Source organism: Ambystoma mexicanum, chromosome 4p (genome assembly GCF_040938575.1).
Source record: "Ambystoma mexicanum isolate Mex_15411 chromosome 4p, UKY_AmexF1_1, whole genome shotgun sequence".
Lineage (NCBI taxonomy): Eukaryota > Metazoa > Chordata > Amphibia > Caudata > Ambystomatidae > Ambystoma > Ambystoma mexicanum.
In genome coordinates, this window is record NC_090927.1 from 639,430,976 (window position 1) to 639,449,271 (window position 18,296).

The window sequence follows — 18,296 nt, forward strand, 5'->3', positions numbered from 1 at the left end:
TTCCCTTGTGTGGAATTTTGCTAGTACCACCTGACGTAACACCTGTTGCAGCCGTGGGTGGGGGTATATTAGGTTTGGGTACAGCCAAAATACTGATAGCATAACTGTTCAGCCATACAGAGGCAGCCAAGAACCCGGTGACCATCAAAATCCCTATCATCTTTTTCACAGAGGCTAATCTCACCGGCATTTTGCTCTTACCTTGCTGCAGTCCGGCAGCTAATTCTTGCGACGTTAAAGTTGCCCGCCTGAAAATTCTCAATATGCTTGTTATTAGTGTTAGTTGTTGTTTTCAAGCTCTCCCTATCAAGTAGTCGTTCAGTGCCAAGGCGAAAATCTGTTCTCACACCAATCTAAGCGATCTATCTCTTAGGACAGGCAAGTATGGGTGAAGGTGGGGCATTGATTGTTCTATGGCCAAGAGAAATGCTGTGTAGTAGACACGTACCCTCCTCCTTTTCAGGTACTTTGGCCTTTTTATGTGATAGACAAATTGGTGTGATAATTCTTCAGGGTAGTTATCGTCTGAGGGTAGCATCTACTCCTGGGCAGTGAACCTTGTTAGTTATCTGTTTTCTTAGCAGTACAATAATACACGGTACCTGCATGTGCGAGAGAAAAAAAAAGGGAGAACATTCAAGTGTTTACTTTCCCAGGTATGTGCAAGATAATGTCCTTCAGTTGGGTTATTACTGCAGTGGGTGGGGCGTCGATAGGCAGAGGGTTTGAAGCTCAACTGGCGGAAGTCTCTTTACTCTTTGATCGTGTGACCATGGGGTGGGCGGTATGGGAATTAACCTTCTCTATTTCAGTAGTTGTCTCTGGGGAATCTGGGGGGTGGTAGGGTAGGGAGACACTTAGGCCGTTGGCTGTGGTAGAAGACTCTTCCTCCGTGGGTGACGCTGTTGTTGTTCTTCCAATGGCCCTGTCGATGACGCTAGGGCGGGTCTGGAGTTTGCAGATCTTTACGTCGTGTAGGTGATTCCAGGCACGTTTGTCCTGTAGCTTTACTGCTCTTGTTGATACTTCCTCTACCAGGTGGGGGCCAGTGAAGCGTGGGCTGTTCCACTTTCTGTTGAAATTGCGGAGTAGTACGTGGTCACCTTTAGCAATTTTGCACAGTTTTTCTTTTTCCAATTTTTTATCCGCGTCTTCTTGTTGATCACTCTTAAACCCGCCCCGCGTGCGCTCGAGCTGTTGAGACACAAACACTACACTAGTAATCAAAGTAGACACATATTGGTACATTTCATCACCAAGAACGGTTGCAGTGTTTTCATAATCAGTGAATGCTCTTGATGTTGGCGTTAGAGGAAGGCACATTTGACGTCCGGTCACCACCTCGTGAGGGGTGAAGTGGTGATCGGAGCCTGGTCTATTCCTTAGCTCAAATAGGGCTAGCGGAAGGCAATACGACCAACTCTTATTTGTTGTTTGTTGTATTTTTGCAATTGCCTCCTTCAGTAGGCCATTCAGGCGTTTGCATAAACCGTTGGCCTGCGGGTGATATGCACATGCAAATTTATGCTTGATGTTCAGTAAGGATGTGATGTGCTGGAACATTTCATTGGCGAAATGCGGGCCATTATCCGACTGCAGAACCTCGCACACTCCCCACCTGGGGAAGACCTCCCTCACTAGAAATTTAGCTGCTCTGAATGCATCTGGGTGTGAGCAGGGCCCTGCCTCAATCCACCTGGAGAATGGGCATACTACTACAATCATATACCTATTTCCTTGACATACGTTGATCATATCAACATAGTCAATGTGGATGTGTAGGAAGGGTCCCTCTGGCCGGGGTATTGTACCTTTTATCACCTTCAGCGTGTGACCGGCCGTGAACTGTTGACATGTGAGACAATTGCTGATAAAATTTGTCACATGGGAATTTAACTCGGGGCAGAACCAATCTTCCCTAATTCGTGCTGCAATAACTTCCTTGCCTGTGTGGGCTGGGTGGTGTAGCTGGCTCAAGGCGGTGTTCAATAGTGCCAATGGCATTACCATCTTTCCATTGTTACCCTGGCGCCATAGTGCGTCAGTTGGTGACATTGTACATCCTCTTTTTACCCATATTTCCTTTTCTGCCATTGGTGCAGCCGCTTGTAGCTCCATTATCTGTGTGGCTGGGAGATGGGTGTACCCTTCCCTTATCAACATCTCCTTAGCTATTCCCCTCCCTCTCCCTCTCTCTGACTCTGGGGGGTTCCATATCTCACCAAAATATGCAGCATACTTTGCATGTGCGTCTGCTGCTGCATTCCCCTTTGAGATATGATCTTCTTCATTAGTGTGTGCTGTACATTTGACCAAAGCTAATTCTTGGGGGTCATTTATTACTTCAATTAGTTCAGCCAACAAGAGAGCCTGTTGCACTGGGGTGCCGTCAGCTCTCCTAAACCCTCTTCTCCTTCATTTGGACAACCCTGAGTGGACAGTAGACGTGACATATGCGCTATCAGAATATATAGTCACTCGTTTGTCAAAGCTTTCCTTCAACGCCAAGATCAGTGCAACTAATTCAGCTGCTTGAGCAGAGTAATGCTGTGGTAATTGTACGCATTTCATTGCCACACACACCGGTTCCTCTGTCATTTTTACCACTGCTGCCCCAGTTCTCCTTATCCCATCACTTTGGTCTATTGTTGATGACCCATCAATGAACAAGAGCTCACCTCCATCTAGTGCGTTCTCTTCAACCTTTCTAGTACATGAGTACATTTCGGTAGTCTGCGTACAATCGTGTGCATAGTCTCCTTCCTCAATTACTTCTGCTATAAACCTTGCAGGGTTAACCGTGCTGCATCTAACAATTGATAGTTCTGGTCTAGATAAGATGATCTCATAACCTGACGCCCTCTGCGTGGTTAGTGTGGACTTAGGCTTGTTCAATATTGCAAATAGTGCATGTTCCACAAATAGTGTGGTTGGACACCCCATGGTTATTGCTGATGCTTTCTCTACCGCAAAGGCAGCTGCGGCGAGACCTTGTTCGCAAGGGAAATGTCCCAACATCACAGGATCCAATTGACCACTGTAAAACGCTACTGGTTTGTAGCCCTTGCTTGTTTTTTGAGCCAACACTGCTTTCATTACTGCTGAGTCGCAATGTGAAAATATAAAGAATTGTCGTTCATAATCTGGGGTGGCCAGTACCGGAGCAGTTGATATTGCATCTTTCAGTTCATCAAAAGCCTCTTTCATTTCCATTGTCCACCCCAACTTTTTCTCCCCTTTGTTAGCTTATTTTAAGGCCTCAAGTAGGGGTCCTATTATGAGCTGTAATCAAATACCCAGGCTCTACAGTAGTTGCACAGTCCCAGGAACTGCTGCAGTTCCCTCACTGTTTGGGGCAGCAGCATTTTTGAAATGGCCTGTGCTCTTTGTGGTGCAATCTTTCTTCCGTATTGGGATATGAGCTGACCAATGTAAAGTACCTGTTCCTGACAGTACTGTAACTTTTCCTTGTCTACCTTGTAACAATTTTCAGCCAATATTGTCAGCATCTTCAATGAGTCCTCTCTGCATCTTCTTTCGTTTGTGCTGCAAATTATTATGTCATCAACATACTGCAACACTGTGCTTTCCACTTCAATGTTACCCAGGTCCATCTGTATTACTCTGTTGAAGATTGAGGGTGACTCGCGTACCCTTGTGGCAATCTGGTGTGTTTCCACTTTGTGTTTCTGTAAGTGAAGCTTGTCAGATCTTGTGAGTCTGGGTGCAGGGGTATTGAGAAAAAGGCATTTTTGAGGTCTATCACTGTAAATCGTGATGCCTCTGCTGGAATGCCGCACAATATTGTGGCCGGGTTTGCTGCTATGGGGTATTCTGCTTCCACTATGTTGTTCAAAGGCCTGAGGTCCTGTATGAAGCGCCAAGACCCCCCTTTAGCCTTGCGCACTGGGTATACAGCTGTGTTGCATGGTGATTCTGATGGTACCAATATGCCATTATTTATAAGGGCCGTTATTGTTTCATATATGCCCTCATCTGCCTCTTTTGATAGTGGGTACTGTTTCACTCTGGGGAATATTGCACCCTTTTTCAATTTTATTCTTACTCCCCCTATGCTTTTTATGCACCCCACATCATAGGGACTAGTAGTCCATAATGATGTGGGTACTTTTGCCATATCCTCCTCAAAGAAGGGAACTGGGGTGGATGTGGGTGCTTCAAGTGCCATTGTAATTTTCTGTGCCACTTGTTTGTACGTCACTCTTAGCCATATTTCTACACTCATCATAAACACCCTTTCACCTTCTTCCTTTTCTTCTGAGAAGAGCTCCTCATCTGACACCTGGGTGAGTCTACATCCCTCTGCTAGTGCTATCACTGCCCTCCATGCTCTTCCTTCTCTGTCTTGGGCATGTACTGCAATGTAATCAGCGGTTGCTATAATGCTCTCTATGTTCACTGAAATCACCTTTCCTTCTGGTTCATTGGCTGGTGTTTCTGGTCTAAACAAATAGGCTGCTGGCCTCCTCCAGATCTTTCCTTCTATCCCTGGCATCCATGCAAATGCCATGTCTGTCCCGTACTGGAACAGTTCACCATCTACTGGCTCAGCCCTAATCACTGTCTGTCCACAGTATGCTTGCATAATTTTTCGTGCAGTGAGCATGTTAATTCCTGGAGTGGAGCAAATTATGCCGTCCTCCGTAAAGGAGATTGTCATATTCAACCTGCTCATTATGTCTCTCCCCAGTATATTTACTGGTGAGGCCCTAGAATATAAAAGTGGGACTGACATGTCATAATCCCCTATTGATAAGGGAATGTTATCAGTAAAGGGAACCAACCCCCTAGCCCCAGAGAATCCTTGGGTGTTCATGGCTTCACCTGACATCTTAAATTTACCTTCCCTTATGCAAGACCGGGTCGCCCCGGTGTCAACAAGGAATGATAATTTTTGTCACCTATCGTTACCTCTATGCGTGGTCCTCCGCACTATTGGGTGTTACCGACAGGATGGGACACACCAAGCCGTCTGTGGGCTGTCCTATTGAGGGTATAATGATTGACCACTTCCTGTGTAAGGGTTGTGTCCCAGGACCGTCACCCTTCCCAGTTGTGTTTGCTGTAGTTGTGTATTGGTAGAGGTTATGTTATGGTCTTGGATTTGGGCAGGTTTCTGTACTTGCTGTACTTGGGGTTGTTGTGCTATTGCTACCTGTTGTTGTGGCAGTGAATGTGTCTGTGGCTGTTGTTGTGTTACTAGTTGTTGCTGTCCATTTCCCTGTTGCAATGTCTGCTGTTGCTGGATGCCCTGCTGTTCCTGTGTGGGCCCTTGTTATCCCTGTTCACTCCATGATAGTGTGCCTGGTCTCGCTCTACACGTGCGTGACATGTACCCTACTAATCCACAAATCCAACACACCGGTGGTTCCCTGTTCTGCCATGGAAAGCTTCCTGTGTTGTCCTGGTATACTGGTTGCCCAGTGGGGTAGAAATTTCTAAGTCCTCCCACCTGCTGTTGTGTGTTATATCCGTATCCTCTCCCTCTCATTATTCCTCCCCTTCCCCTGTTGTAATTATAATACCCAGCTCCTGGCGTTGAGTATCCTCCTCCCAGGTTAGTCGTGTATGGTTGGAGTGGTGGCAGCTGTTGTGTTACAGTCTGTGATGATTGTATTTGGGAGGGATCTTGTGCAGCCACTACTTGTGTGGGGCTTTGAGTCATTGTTGCAGGTGTAGTTATAAGTGCGCCTTCCATCGTGTATTTAGTAAGTTTTTTCTGTACTAATTTAGCCTCTTCCATTTTTCTATCCTCTTCTTTTTGTTTCATTTTTTCTTGCCATGCCCTACAATGATGCACTAATGTCAGTTGTATTTCTGGCCATGCTTTTGCTTCCATCCCCACTACTTTCTTCAGTTGTTTCTGAACTGCTTCTGGGAGCCCTTGTACTAGTATATGGTAGAATATTGCTGGTGTCTTGTCCCATTGTTCTCTAGTTTCCATGTGCCACTTCTCTTGAATTTCCTGGATATAATCAACAGGATCTTCGTTCTCACGCATCTTGCGTGAGGTAATTGCTCCTATGTCTGATGTGTCTGGATACTGTACCCTCAGTGCCTGCCATAATGCATGTCTGCAGTTTGCGAATGGTGCCCCATCGTGTGATGTGTTTGTTATTGTGACCCCGGGGAAGCCCGCTCTCTTCCAGATGTCATCCGCTGCATCCCCTAATATTGATATTAGAAGGCCCTTTACATCCCCCACTGCCAATTTCTGTCCTGCGGTGTGTTTTTCCATTTCATATATCCATTTACCCGTGCCTCCACTTAATGATGGGAGCCTGCACTTTATATTTTCCTTGTCTGCATGCTTCCAGGGGACGTATTGTGGTCTAACCCCTCCCCTCTCCAGAAGTGGCATTAGGTTGTGTCCTGGTTGGCCCTTTGGGTCCCACACAATCAAATCCGTACACCCCTCCTCTTCTTCCCTGTCTTCTACGTCGTCAATGGGGTCCGCATTGCTCGTAACTTTTTCTCCTCCATCTCTTCCCTTTCTTTTATCATTTCCTTTATTTAATGTTGGCGTGTGTATTCGTTCTCCCTGCCTGCGTCCAGGGAGGCCTCTAAGCCTACCTGCATAGGGTGTCAGTTTGTGTGGGAAGGGCGCGAGTTTAGATGGGCATGTTGCACGTAATGAGCGTGAGGTAGTGGAGCATGTAAGGCGGGATGGTGACGGTGTGGCTGCACGTGTCTGCCTTTCCGCTATTCCTTGCTCTTCCTCCTCACTTCCCTCCAGTTCTTCCTTTCTCCTGCAGATCCATGGTGATTCTCCATTTGTCCGGGTGATGTATAATTTATCTAAGCTTTCCCTTTCACTGTCTCTCCCTTCCTTCTCTATCCCTTCTCCTTCCTCACTGCAAAAGTCCTCCATTAATGGCAACCCCCAATCTGTTTTTTTCCCCCTAATCGTTACTGTTTTTAAGTCTATTAGATCCGTTCCTCCATTGTCTTCTTTGCCAATTGCTTCCCTTTGTGCTGATGTTGTTGCTACTTCTGTGTCTCTGTATACATACCTCCTTACTTCACTCCCCCCTCTCCTTTCCCCTTCATTTTTCTCTGCTATTTCTCTACCAATTTCCTCTCTTTTCTTTTTCAATTCCTCCATTACTTCAATACTCATCTTTTCCATTATCCTTTCTTCTTCTTTCTTCCTTTCCCATTTCGCTCTTTCCCGCTCTAATATACCCTTTAACATCTTTCCTTCTTCGTATTTCCTTGTTGTTTCTGATAGTAATCTCCTTCTCCATAGTTCCATTTCCTTTTCTTTCTCTTCTTCTTACCTTTTCTTGTCACGCAGTGCTGCTCTGGATACCCTCTCTGCTACTGCCTTCACCCTTTCTGCTTCTCCCTTTTTCTCCTCAGTTCGTTCCCTCATTTTGTCCAACTCATCCTTGCTTTCTTTCCTTTTCCGTGCTCTCTCTCTTTCCTCTCTCTCGAGTTGCTTGATCAGTGTATTCTGCTCATCCCTTAATTCTGCTAATCGTTCTTCCAAAATCTCTTCCCTCTTTCGTTTCCCCTCTTCCCTTTTCCTTTCACTCTTCCTGGTGTTGTCCTCGTCCATTTTCCTTACTACCTCTTCCTCTTCTTCTGTTAATGAACCTCTTAATTTTAATAATACCTGCGCAGCTACCCACCCATCCTGTCCTATTCCTGTGATCTGTTCCTCGCCAATCCCCCCTTCCCCTGCGGGCATTTTCGTGCGAGCTGATCCCGTCGTGCTACTCTGCTCCCTTCCTGTGTGGCTACCTGTGGCTGTATATGGTGGCGGGCTGTATGCCGGGTTCGAGTACCCCTCAGCCGCCCTTAATTGAACGATGTCCCGTAGTTCTGTTAAAGGATATGACCCCCCTTCCTCCTTTTTCACTACCTTCGCCAGGGGTGTATCGCCGTTCTGTTCCTTTTTTATTTCCTTTTCGCTTATGTTGTTACTCTTCTCTCCTCCCTCTTCTCCGTTCCCTGTGTTTTGTGTGCCTTCACTCTCTTTCTCCCTATTCTCTCCTTCCTCCTTAATCTTCTCTTCCTCCGTTGTTCCCCCCATAATAAACATTCCATTTGGTCCTGGTCGGGACCCTTGGAACATCCTCCATAGGTTAAACACCTCCACGTGGTGCGTCAACTTCTTCCCCTTGTATGTGTTATGCAGATGGTTTAATAGTGAATGTTGGGTACATGGATCGAAGCTACCATTAGGCGGCCATGGTGTCGTCATTTTGTTGCCCGTCCCCTGTGTCCATTCTATGCTATACTTGATCAGTTTCTCCCTATGGGGTGACAGTGTTTTACATATGTGCTGTAGCGGGGTAGTGAGGGTGTTCCCCCACCCTACGGATCCTGCCCCGTATGACATAGTAGCGCTTCACTTGTTATCCTTCCCCTATTTGGTAGTGGTTATCTTACTAACAGTTTACACTATACAGCCTTATAACTTTACCTGGCCCCGTAAGTTTGGGGACTTGCGATAGTCCGCTAAGGAAAATTAGTAAAATATAGCATTTACATTTGTATATTCTTTTCTTTCTTTTCTTCCTTTATCGAACACCTTTACGGCCCCCTGCGGCCGAGGAGCACGTAGCCTCCTGCGGCTGCGTGCCCCTTGTGATGTTCTTATACAGCCGTCCCACTTTTGCTTGCTCCTCCTCCTTTATCTACACTTGCCGTGGCCGGCGTTCTCTGTGCGCAGCCACTTCCCCCTTTTCACCTTCCCCCGATCAACTCATTACCGTTTACCTCCGTTTCCACTCCCTTACCACAACTCTCTTCCCCACCACTCTCAAAAATAAAGATGCCTTGTGCTCGAGATATCCTATGAAAGACCTACTGGTGACGTCACCGATCTCTTCAAACTACTGGTAAGTTCGTCATATGTTTTTAAAAGTTCAAAATACACTTGCAATCTACCCCCGTTAACCCCACAGCTGTCTTCCTGTCACGCCTGGCACAAGGTAATCAACAATATAATCGGACTGCGCACGCTGTGTCGCCTCGCGTGTGATACGCCCCTCGACAGGAGGGCTTAACCAGCCAATTATCTTCCATATTGGGCAACCAGCTAGCTACCGCCTACAGGGAAACGTCATCTATCGAGTTTCTTGCCCGATCAATAGGGATCCTCATCTACTCATTGATCAGTAATTACCAAATCGTAGGAAACTGCACACACACACACACACACCCTTACACGTGGTCGCGACCTAGGCCAATCAGTGTCTACGAGCGGCCGCACGTGATGTTTTCGTGCTCCGCCCCCTTCTCTCCCGTAACGTAACGGACTGCTCTTGCACTTGTCCGGCTACCATTCATTTCATCGCCAACACTAATTTATAAAACCTTCGCTGTGCACCTGTGCAACACCTCCCGCCTCCCGTATTCAATTCCTTCCCCCTCCCTCACAATTTCACATTGCTTGTTGTGCGGGGCATACTCACCAAGTTCTCTTGATGCGGGGCCGCTCGACTGCGTGCACCCCTCCAAGCGGCTCGCCACCTCCCCTCGTCTGGACCACGTCTGGACACTCGCCAACCGCGGGCGGGATACTTCTCAACCGTCTCCCGAAGGCCAATAACCGGATTGCGCTGTCCGGTCTTCTCGCAGTTCCGCGATGGTCCTGTAGTCCTCAAAAGGGGGCAGCGGCAGAGGGGGCCGCGCCGCCGGGCCTCCTCGCAACGGGAGTACTCGGAAAAATAAAATAAAAGCAGACCTCAAACAGATCTCAGCAGTGCCTCCAACTTGTTGGGGGGAAATTCTCCCGGGGTCGGCTGGGCTGTCCGCGGACCGCCGGGCAGGGAAGCCCCAACTCCTCCCGTATATCCCAAAAAAAATTGAGTATGAGACACACGCAAGAAGCAAGGTGATTCTGCTGTTTATTAAACAAAACGGCAGGGATGGGTCAAGGATCGTACGCGTCCGTCCTGACACTCTCTCTCAATCGTGGGGCTTGCAGGCCCTTTTTACCTTAGTATGACGCGCTACTTGCGTCACCTGGGAAAGTTAGCAAAAAACCTATCGCCACTCTGGATTGGCTCCTCGAGTGGTAGGGTTAGTATAGCATACGTATAGAGAGCGTTATTAGTGGTCGAGGGTTAGTCAGGTGGTATACTTGGGTTGTCCCTTCAATTTGATACCTGAAAATTGTTACATGAAGACCCCTGAGGATTGGTCAATGTTAATGGCGTCAGTGATAAGAGCCCCATGTTCTGATTGGTCCACTCGCGAGCCCCGCAGTCTGGGACCATCGCTGTTCCCAGCTCGCGGTGCACCTGTCATTTGCAACAATGCATCACTATGGGTTTGTGCAGACAATGTGAGGATTTATTCATATGCTGGAAGGCAGACTACTCCCACCGCCGCAGATGTCCATTGAGTCGCTTAATTGTATCTGCCTGTGTCTTGAAACGTGGGATCCAGGCGCCTCCCTCCTCCTGGGCCTAGCACCCTGTCAGGTTTGGCTTGGTCACGTGAGGTGAGACCGTGGTTGAGGCAGAATTCTGCACAATTAATATTGCATTTTCCACTGTGTGCCTGGCTTAATTTGCAGGTGTGACCTTGGCGTCGGCTTGCGGCATGCGAGTTTGCAACATTGTGCCCTTGACTGTCTGCTCTCGCCGGGCTCATTCTGCAGGATCAGCAACTGTACTCTTGCTCATTCAATGTTCATGGAAGCTCTTGCTTGCGGCCTACTTGGGCCTGGTGCATAGGTGGAGCCGTTTGATACACAGGCGCTTTAGGTTATGGTATCATATTGCTTTATCCCCAGTATCGTGTCTTCGTTATATTTCTCATTATGATGCATGGGTTTAGGAGAAGCGTGAGCAAGCCTTTTTAGATGAGTTCATTGTGCGTCTTGCGTTTCTGCATTTTGAAAAGCCTATGTGAAAAATAATAAAGATGCGTGTCAGTGGGTGTGTCCGTCACCTACGTCATAGCACTGAGTATGTTCTTCGTGTGGATTGGTGTGGGAGTGTCCAGTGTGCATGTTTGCACGGGTGTGCTGACCGTTGGCTAGGTCGTCATGGCATCTCTAACGATGTGTTGATTTAGTGTTGGATGGTTCAGTCAAGTCCATCCATGCCGCAGGTGTCGGCATGGGCAGGGCAGGCTGGTGGGCAGGCGGGTGGGCACGCGGGTGGGCACATCCGTATGTTCCTGTACCAGGGTATTTGGTCGTCTGGTAGATGGGCAAACTCCTCTCGTGGCGGGAGCCTGGGCCGTGATCCTCTAGGCCAGGGGTGTGAGGGGATTGGTGGGAGCCTTTTGTTCCATTCTCCCACTTCACTACCCTATTGTAACCATTGCATTTTTCTCTGGGAGGAAGTGGTGGCTCTGAAAAGAGCCTTTGGGAGGTGTTTGTATGTAAAAAATTATAAATACTTAACACTTACTTCGAAATGCATGCTGCATTTCTAAAAAAGGTCGCAATGCATTTTGTACATTTCTCAGAAAAATCTGATTGCCAGCATAGGTAAGATGGACACCATCTCTGCGAAAAATGTATATACTACGAAACATAATATTTTCATTGTGAAAAGAGGACATGCCAAAATCTCTTAGGAAGGCACAAACAGCCTTATTGACATTACACCTTGCTTTCTCCATTTGTGGACCACATGAGAAAGAATGAAGCCACATTTGTCTCGGCGCAATCCGTGAAAAAATTACTTTGGAGTTTGGAAACATGTCCATGATCTTCTGAAGTCCTTGTTTCATTGCAAATTGCAAAGAAATTCCAGACACATGTCCTAAACTGTTCCCTCCACAATGAATTACAATTATGTCTGGATGTTCCTCTATCTTCAAAGTTGCACAGAGAGGTAGCAAGTCCAGCCACTTCTTTCCACGGACTCCATGCCAGTGCACTTCCACATGTGGGAATCCAAGATCTATAGATACTCCACAGCTTTCTGCATGCACCTTCAACCAATGTATCCACGAGTCTCCCAAAATCCATAGCTATCTGTTCTTCTCTCAGCAAAATATCTGAGAAAACCTCTCCTAGCACAACACACTCACTAAACTTTACTGACCAATCCCTTGCTACATTCAATCTCATTTTCATGCCTCTCCACCCCAAATTCCCCGGATGTAATACGCTGTGTCCTAGCACTACCGCCATCTCCGTGAACATCTCGTAACATGGACAGCCCTTCTACCATTTCCACTTCACTCCCTGTGCCTTTCCCTCATTGGATGTAGCTAAGAAATCACATGATCATCCACCAATCAAATCCAAGACCTCTACATGTAACTGCATCATCATAGATCAGCACTGCAAATGTACGGTGAATCTCTCGGACTACAAGTTCATACCATTGGCAAGCACGATCTACGAGAAATACTAGACAAGTCTCCAATATTTCTACTTGCAGCTTCATCCATATCCATATGCATGAACACAAACTACAGGTATGCATATTTTCTATACAGTACATGAACACATTTTCTAACCAACTTTTACCTTGTATAATCTGTACAATGTATCTACAATCATTTTTTCATTCTCCTAAAATGAACTGTGACTTACAAACCTTTATACCGTTTAATTTCTTCGTACACACACAGACGCAAATAATGTTAAACTAACATTTTTGAAATAAAATATATAGATTACATATGATCAAACAAAATTACATGCACACTCTATCATCAAATCTCAAAAAATAATATTTGTACAAACACATACTTGGTTTTAATTGTTTTAGTTTATATAATTACGTACATTTATATAGGACAAGCAGGCTATGACATTGACTCCCTCTTACGTGGAAAAGCAGACAATCACATGGACTCACTATTACGTGGAAAAGCTTAGTTACAGGAATAGTGGTATACAGTGCTACATTATGAATTTCACAAGCCATAGTAAAGATATGTTCTTTCCTACAGTTAGTCATAAGGTAGTTTTAATGGTTTTGAGGAAGGTGCTGAGCATTTCAATTAAAAAAATCTATGTCTAAATTAAAAACAGTGCTATACACAAACCAAATTACTAATTTCTTTCTTTTACAATTGCAGTGAAGACCATTCTCCTGAAAATAAGCAGCCGAATTTGAATTACAAAGAACAACTAAGAAGCAAACTGCTCATTTTAGAAAAAAAGTAAGTAGATTGTTACCATAATATTTGAATTATTACTCAAACACACTCTAATGTTAATTCATGCTACTTCTGTGCCTAAAAATAGAGATTCTGCACCATTCTGACCAAAAATCCTCACGTCTTAAACACTGATTTACTGGCAGAATGGCCCACAAATTCCTATTTTTCGCCACACAAATTACCCAACTCAGCCACTAGAATTTAGATGTTGTAGAAGAAACAACTGTTTTAATTGTATAGCTTTAGATATACTATTTATACTTCTCCACACCACTGGCTTACTTTTTGCAGTCATCTGAACCCCAGTTTATTAACACATTAATTCAAGAATACCCATCCAAAGTAGTTGTACTTCCCAATGCATAATCACACACCATTACATACATCTTTATCATCTCACTCAAACACTCATGCACACAACACACATGCATTGCAGAACACCCCAACCCATACCTTCTGTATTTTTTTCAACAGACCCTAAAGCATGCCTACCAAAAAGCAACTCCGTAGAAAGGAACGCAGAAGTAGAGCAAATGAAAAGAAAAGTCTCCAACATAAACATTCATCTACAGCAGAATTTGTAAAAAAAGATGAAACACAACAGCTAATACAGTCATGTAGTGAAACAGAAGAAGTTTCTAGCACAAAAACTTTGCCTCAACTATCAAAAAGTAAAACAACCCAAAAAACAATTAAAAGAAAATCAACTATCACTACAAATAAAACTTCTATAAATCTTGATATAGTACAAAGTAAGCATACCAAGAAAAGTATTTTAGCCAAAATGTTCCCTCACAAAGTCCTTCGAAATCTTATAAAAACAGGAGAGAAACCAGGTTCAACACTTCAAACCTATTGTAGGAAAGTAATCTTAGAAGCGTTGATAGAAAGTGCACTTCTTCTCAAAAGAAAGTTATTTATTTTAGTGTTAAACAGAATGAAACCACTAACAAAACTAATAACTAAATTACAAAAAAGACTTCTCAATAAACAAAATGTCAACAGAAATTACTTCTTAAATAACTGTGTAGGTGAATGGAGTCACACTACAAGCACAGAACCATACTTTAATGAAGAAGCCTACAAACAAAAACAAACAAATACAATTGCCATATATAGCAGTGGTCGAGGTTATGAAAAAGTTAATAATACCATACTGGAACAAGAAGTACTCCTTACAAAAATATGCCCTGAAAAGGTAAATTTACCCCTCCATTCAACTGAATCAGAACATCAAGTGTACAAATGGCCATGCACGTCAATGTGTAACATTCCCAAAAAAATGTTCAAGTCTTTACGCCAATTCATCAATCAATATGTGAAAAGCAAAGACAAAATCAAAATTAAACTACTGCAAAATATGGATGCTTGTCCAGTACGCAAGTACACAGGACTACAAGGACATTCATTGGCCTGCATTACAGGACCTACTTGCAAAACACCCTTCCATGATATCAAAAGGATATCAACACGTCATGCAAGTATAAGAAATCTAGTTTATAAACTGTACTATGCTAAAAGTCCTGTTTTAGCATGTAGGAGAGGATTGGTCCAAAAGACCCCCCTTGCCTGCATCCCCTCCCCCGGTGAGGGCCATGGCTCATCAGGCGTCCCCTCCTTACCACCAGGGCCCAGGTGGTGGATGGCTCACCTGCTGAAGACATTCCCCAAACATATTGAATTTAGCTAGGCCTCAGGAACCATCTTGTCTAATAAAGATGGTGTGAGCTTGGCGCACTGCAGCGCGGCCCCCACCTCTGGAGAGTTTCAATTATCCCTGTGGCCACAGCTCCCTAGCAGATCCGCTGTGAGCCCGTTCCCACGAACAAGACGGACATGAGCTAGTGTAAGATACCAACACTGTAACATTTCACCTTCCGCAGTGTATCGCTGCTCCCAACATGACCCGGCCAGCAGAGCCTGGGTGGAAAAAGAACTGTAAAATGGCCCTCGGATAAAAGCAAAAGTTCCCAAATACTAATGCCAAAACTACCTGCGATGGGCGCATTTTCTCCACAAACCTCTTTGCTCAGAAAACCTGTAAGATGTATAGATTTGGCAGAATGTATGTTCACATGGCATTAGCAATGAAGCACCCACACCACTGCAGTTATGTACAAATAGTAGAAGCGTCCCGGGGGGTTATTTGTTATACGTATCATTGAAAAGTTTACACCCCAAGGTCCCGCGCCATAACCAAACTAATGCTGCTAGAGTGCAAAGGAAGACAAATGCAACCATACTGAGGGCTCATGTGAAGGACTTGCGAAATTGCACCCTTCATGTGTGTATGTCCAAGCCCCTTATGTGCCACTACCATCACGTACGGTGGCAAGTCATTTTCTATGTGCTCCACCAACCTCACTACTACCTCACTTACTGCAAATGTATATGCATATAACAAAATGTTGTAGTTGTTAAAACATAGTGTACAAATAATGTGCTCGGACTGGCTATATTTGAGAGGCATTTAGCAAAGTTAAAATGTAAGCTTTGGAATGATTCAATGAGTATTGTATTGTATTCAAATGTTTATGATGCTTTCACCTAAAATCGGCAACACACGAGTAAGATACCTTTGTGAATATGTGCAAGGCCATTCCCCCTCCCTCCCTGCGAAGCCTGTTAGACGAGAGAGCAGAGGCCCGCGCGCGCTTCTCCACCTCCCTCAACTAGGCTGGAGCCGCTTCAAAGATTTGTAGTTCCCTCTGCAGCACCCAAGGCCACGGCCCGCCACCTGCATTATTTACAGCCCAGCAGTAAACCTCCGCCTGAATACACAAATCCAGAGGCACCCTCTCTTAAACCCCACAACCCAACGGATCACCTTAGGTTAATGGCCCCTGTAAAATTAGGACACCCAATATTATGGCAACATTACAGCAACACATTCATAACGACTTCTAACAAGACAGGAGGACATGAACCATCTGTCCCATGCCTTGAGACCCAGCCCCACGACCTATGGTACCCGGTCAACAGGACACTGGTAACCATGTACTGATGAATCGCCATCAAACCCCTCTCAAGGTGCATTCCTCCTGTGTTGCATTAACTTGTAGCATAACCTATTGGGAGATTTACTAAAGAGGATAATATTGTAAATGACTGAATGACTGCGGTGTGCATGGCCTAGGGCAAAGAAGTCAGGAAAAGACATTTATCTCTGACACTGGCCACAATGGCACAACAACACCGCCCAGATGGACCCAGCTGACCCGCCAGGCCCAGCCCAACCCACGAGGCTGACCAGTGACATCCTCCAGCCAAGACCAACCACATCACAGCAGCACCTATAGCTAGTTGTCGCCACCCAAACCCATTGAACTTGTGCCCCCTATAGTGTGTAGGTTTTGATGACGTCTTTTGTAAATATATACGCCTGTCTTTGCTATTGTCAGACAGAGCGCTCTCGGAGTTTGCAGCGTTCTTTGCATGCCCTATTCTGATTGATAAACTCCCATTTAAGCTCACCCGCACTTAGTCTTGGCCTTATTCCCATTCTGGGAGAGTCCATCATTGTCTCTCATTGCGGGGATGATCGTGCTGGTTGGGGACGCTTGCGTTCAAGCACTAGCCAATTTAAATAACATTCCTCTACATGGTACAGCAAAAGACCTACTAGAAGAAATCGACTATATCCAGACAAAATATTTTGGAAGTGAAACGCACTGACAAGATGAATTACCTGTAAACCAACTTCGAAACAAATCTGCACATGGCAACCTTTCACTACACACATACAAAAAAGAAATACTAACATTTTAAAGTACTTCAGCTGAAGTACCAACCCACGTGTGTGTATGTTGCCGCACAACTTTTTATAAAAGTAACACAAAAACTGTAGACCTATCATACAAAATAGAAGACAATGAAGATTCTAAATGGTTTGAGTTAGCTCTCTACCTTATAGCAGAAAACAAACACGAAATAACTGACCCCATAATACTTTGCAGTTACTGCACTACAAAACTTGACAACAACCCAACTCCTTCACGTGCTATCACAAATAATTTGGAATTATATCCACTACAAAAACCCCTTCAACAATTGAATTTATATGAGAGCATCATAATTCAAACAGTGCACCCATTTCAAGCAATACTACGCCTTCAACCAAAAACTGCAAAATTACCTCCCTCTGAATTAGTAAAAGGTATTTGTGGAAAAGTAGTGTATTTACCATTAGATCTAAAAGAAAATGTGCACACTGTAGGAGTGCAACGTCCAGTGCAGCAATCTTTAATTATCTTGGTAAATGGAGTACCTACAAAAGACAATACAAATTGGCAACAACTGGTAGATTTACATAACGTTAGAGAAGCCCTGCAATATCTTAAAGAGAATAATGAATATTACAAAGAAATTAATATTGAAGAACACTTGAAAGATACAACTGAAATAATTCAAGAGACACAAGAAGCTGGTCAATTTGAGCTCCTAGATCCTGCAACAATATCAAAATATCAAACACTTTAGACCATTATACAATTCATCCATTGCACTCTAATGACACCATAGAAGATGCACTGGAAACGTACAAAATGCGTCAAACAAAAGGATCACCAATCAGCATATGGGAAAAAAGTATAGAAGCACGTGCTATTCCTCTACTCTTTCCTACTGGCAAAGGAGGAAGATACGATGATAGACCTATTCAAATATCAGCATCCGAATATCGCTCATTACGAATGTATTCTGAAGATCCCAGATTTCGACAAAATGTGGAATACATATTCCACATACTCTTTGAAAGTGAACTAGCAACTTTATGTTACGGAGTTGCACACATATTAAAATCAGGATCACACTTTCAAAATATGACAGCTACACAATTATTACAAAAAGTTCAACAAAAAGATGAGGTTTTACAAGCAAATCTTACAAATCTATTAGCAAATATACGTGGTACTAAAGAGTACTGGTTTCGACGTCATGGAGATGTACGTTGTATGATCGGAAACCTTGGACCACCCACTTGGTTTGTTACACTAAGTTGTGCAGAATATGCATGGGAAGATTTACATGCTTTCCTACGCATATCAAACGAAAACAAAACAAACATAGACATACTAACACCTGGAGAACTTTGTTCACAGGATCCTGTTAATGTTTCAAGATATTTTCACCATCGCTTCATTGCTATGCTACATTTTATTTGTAACACAACTGTTCCTCCCCTT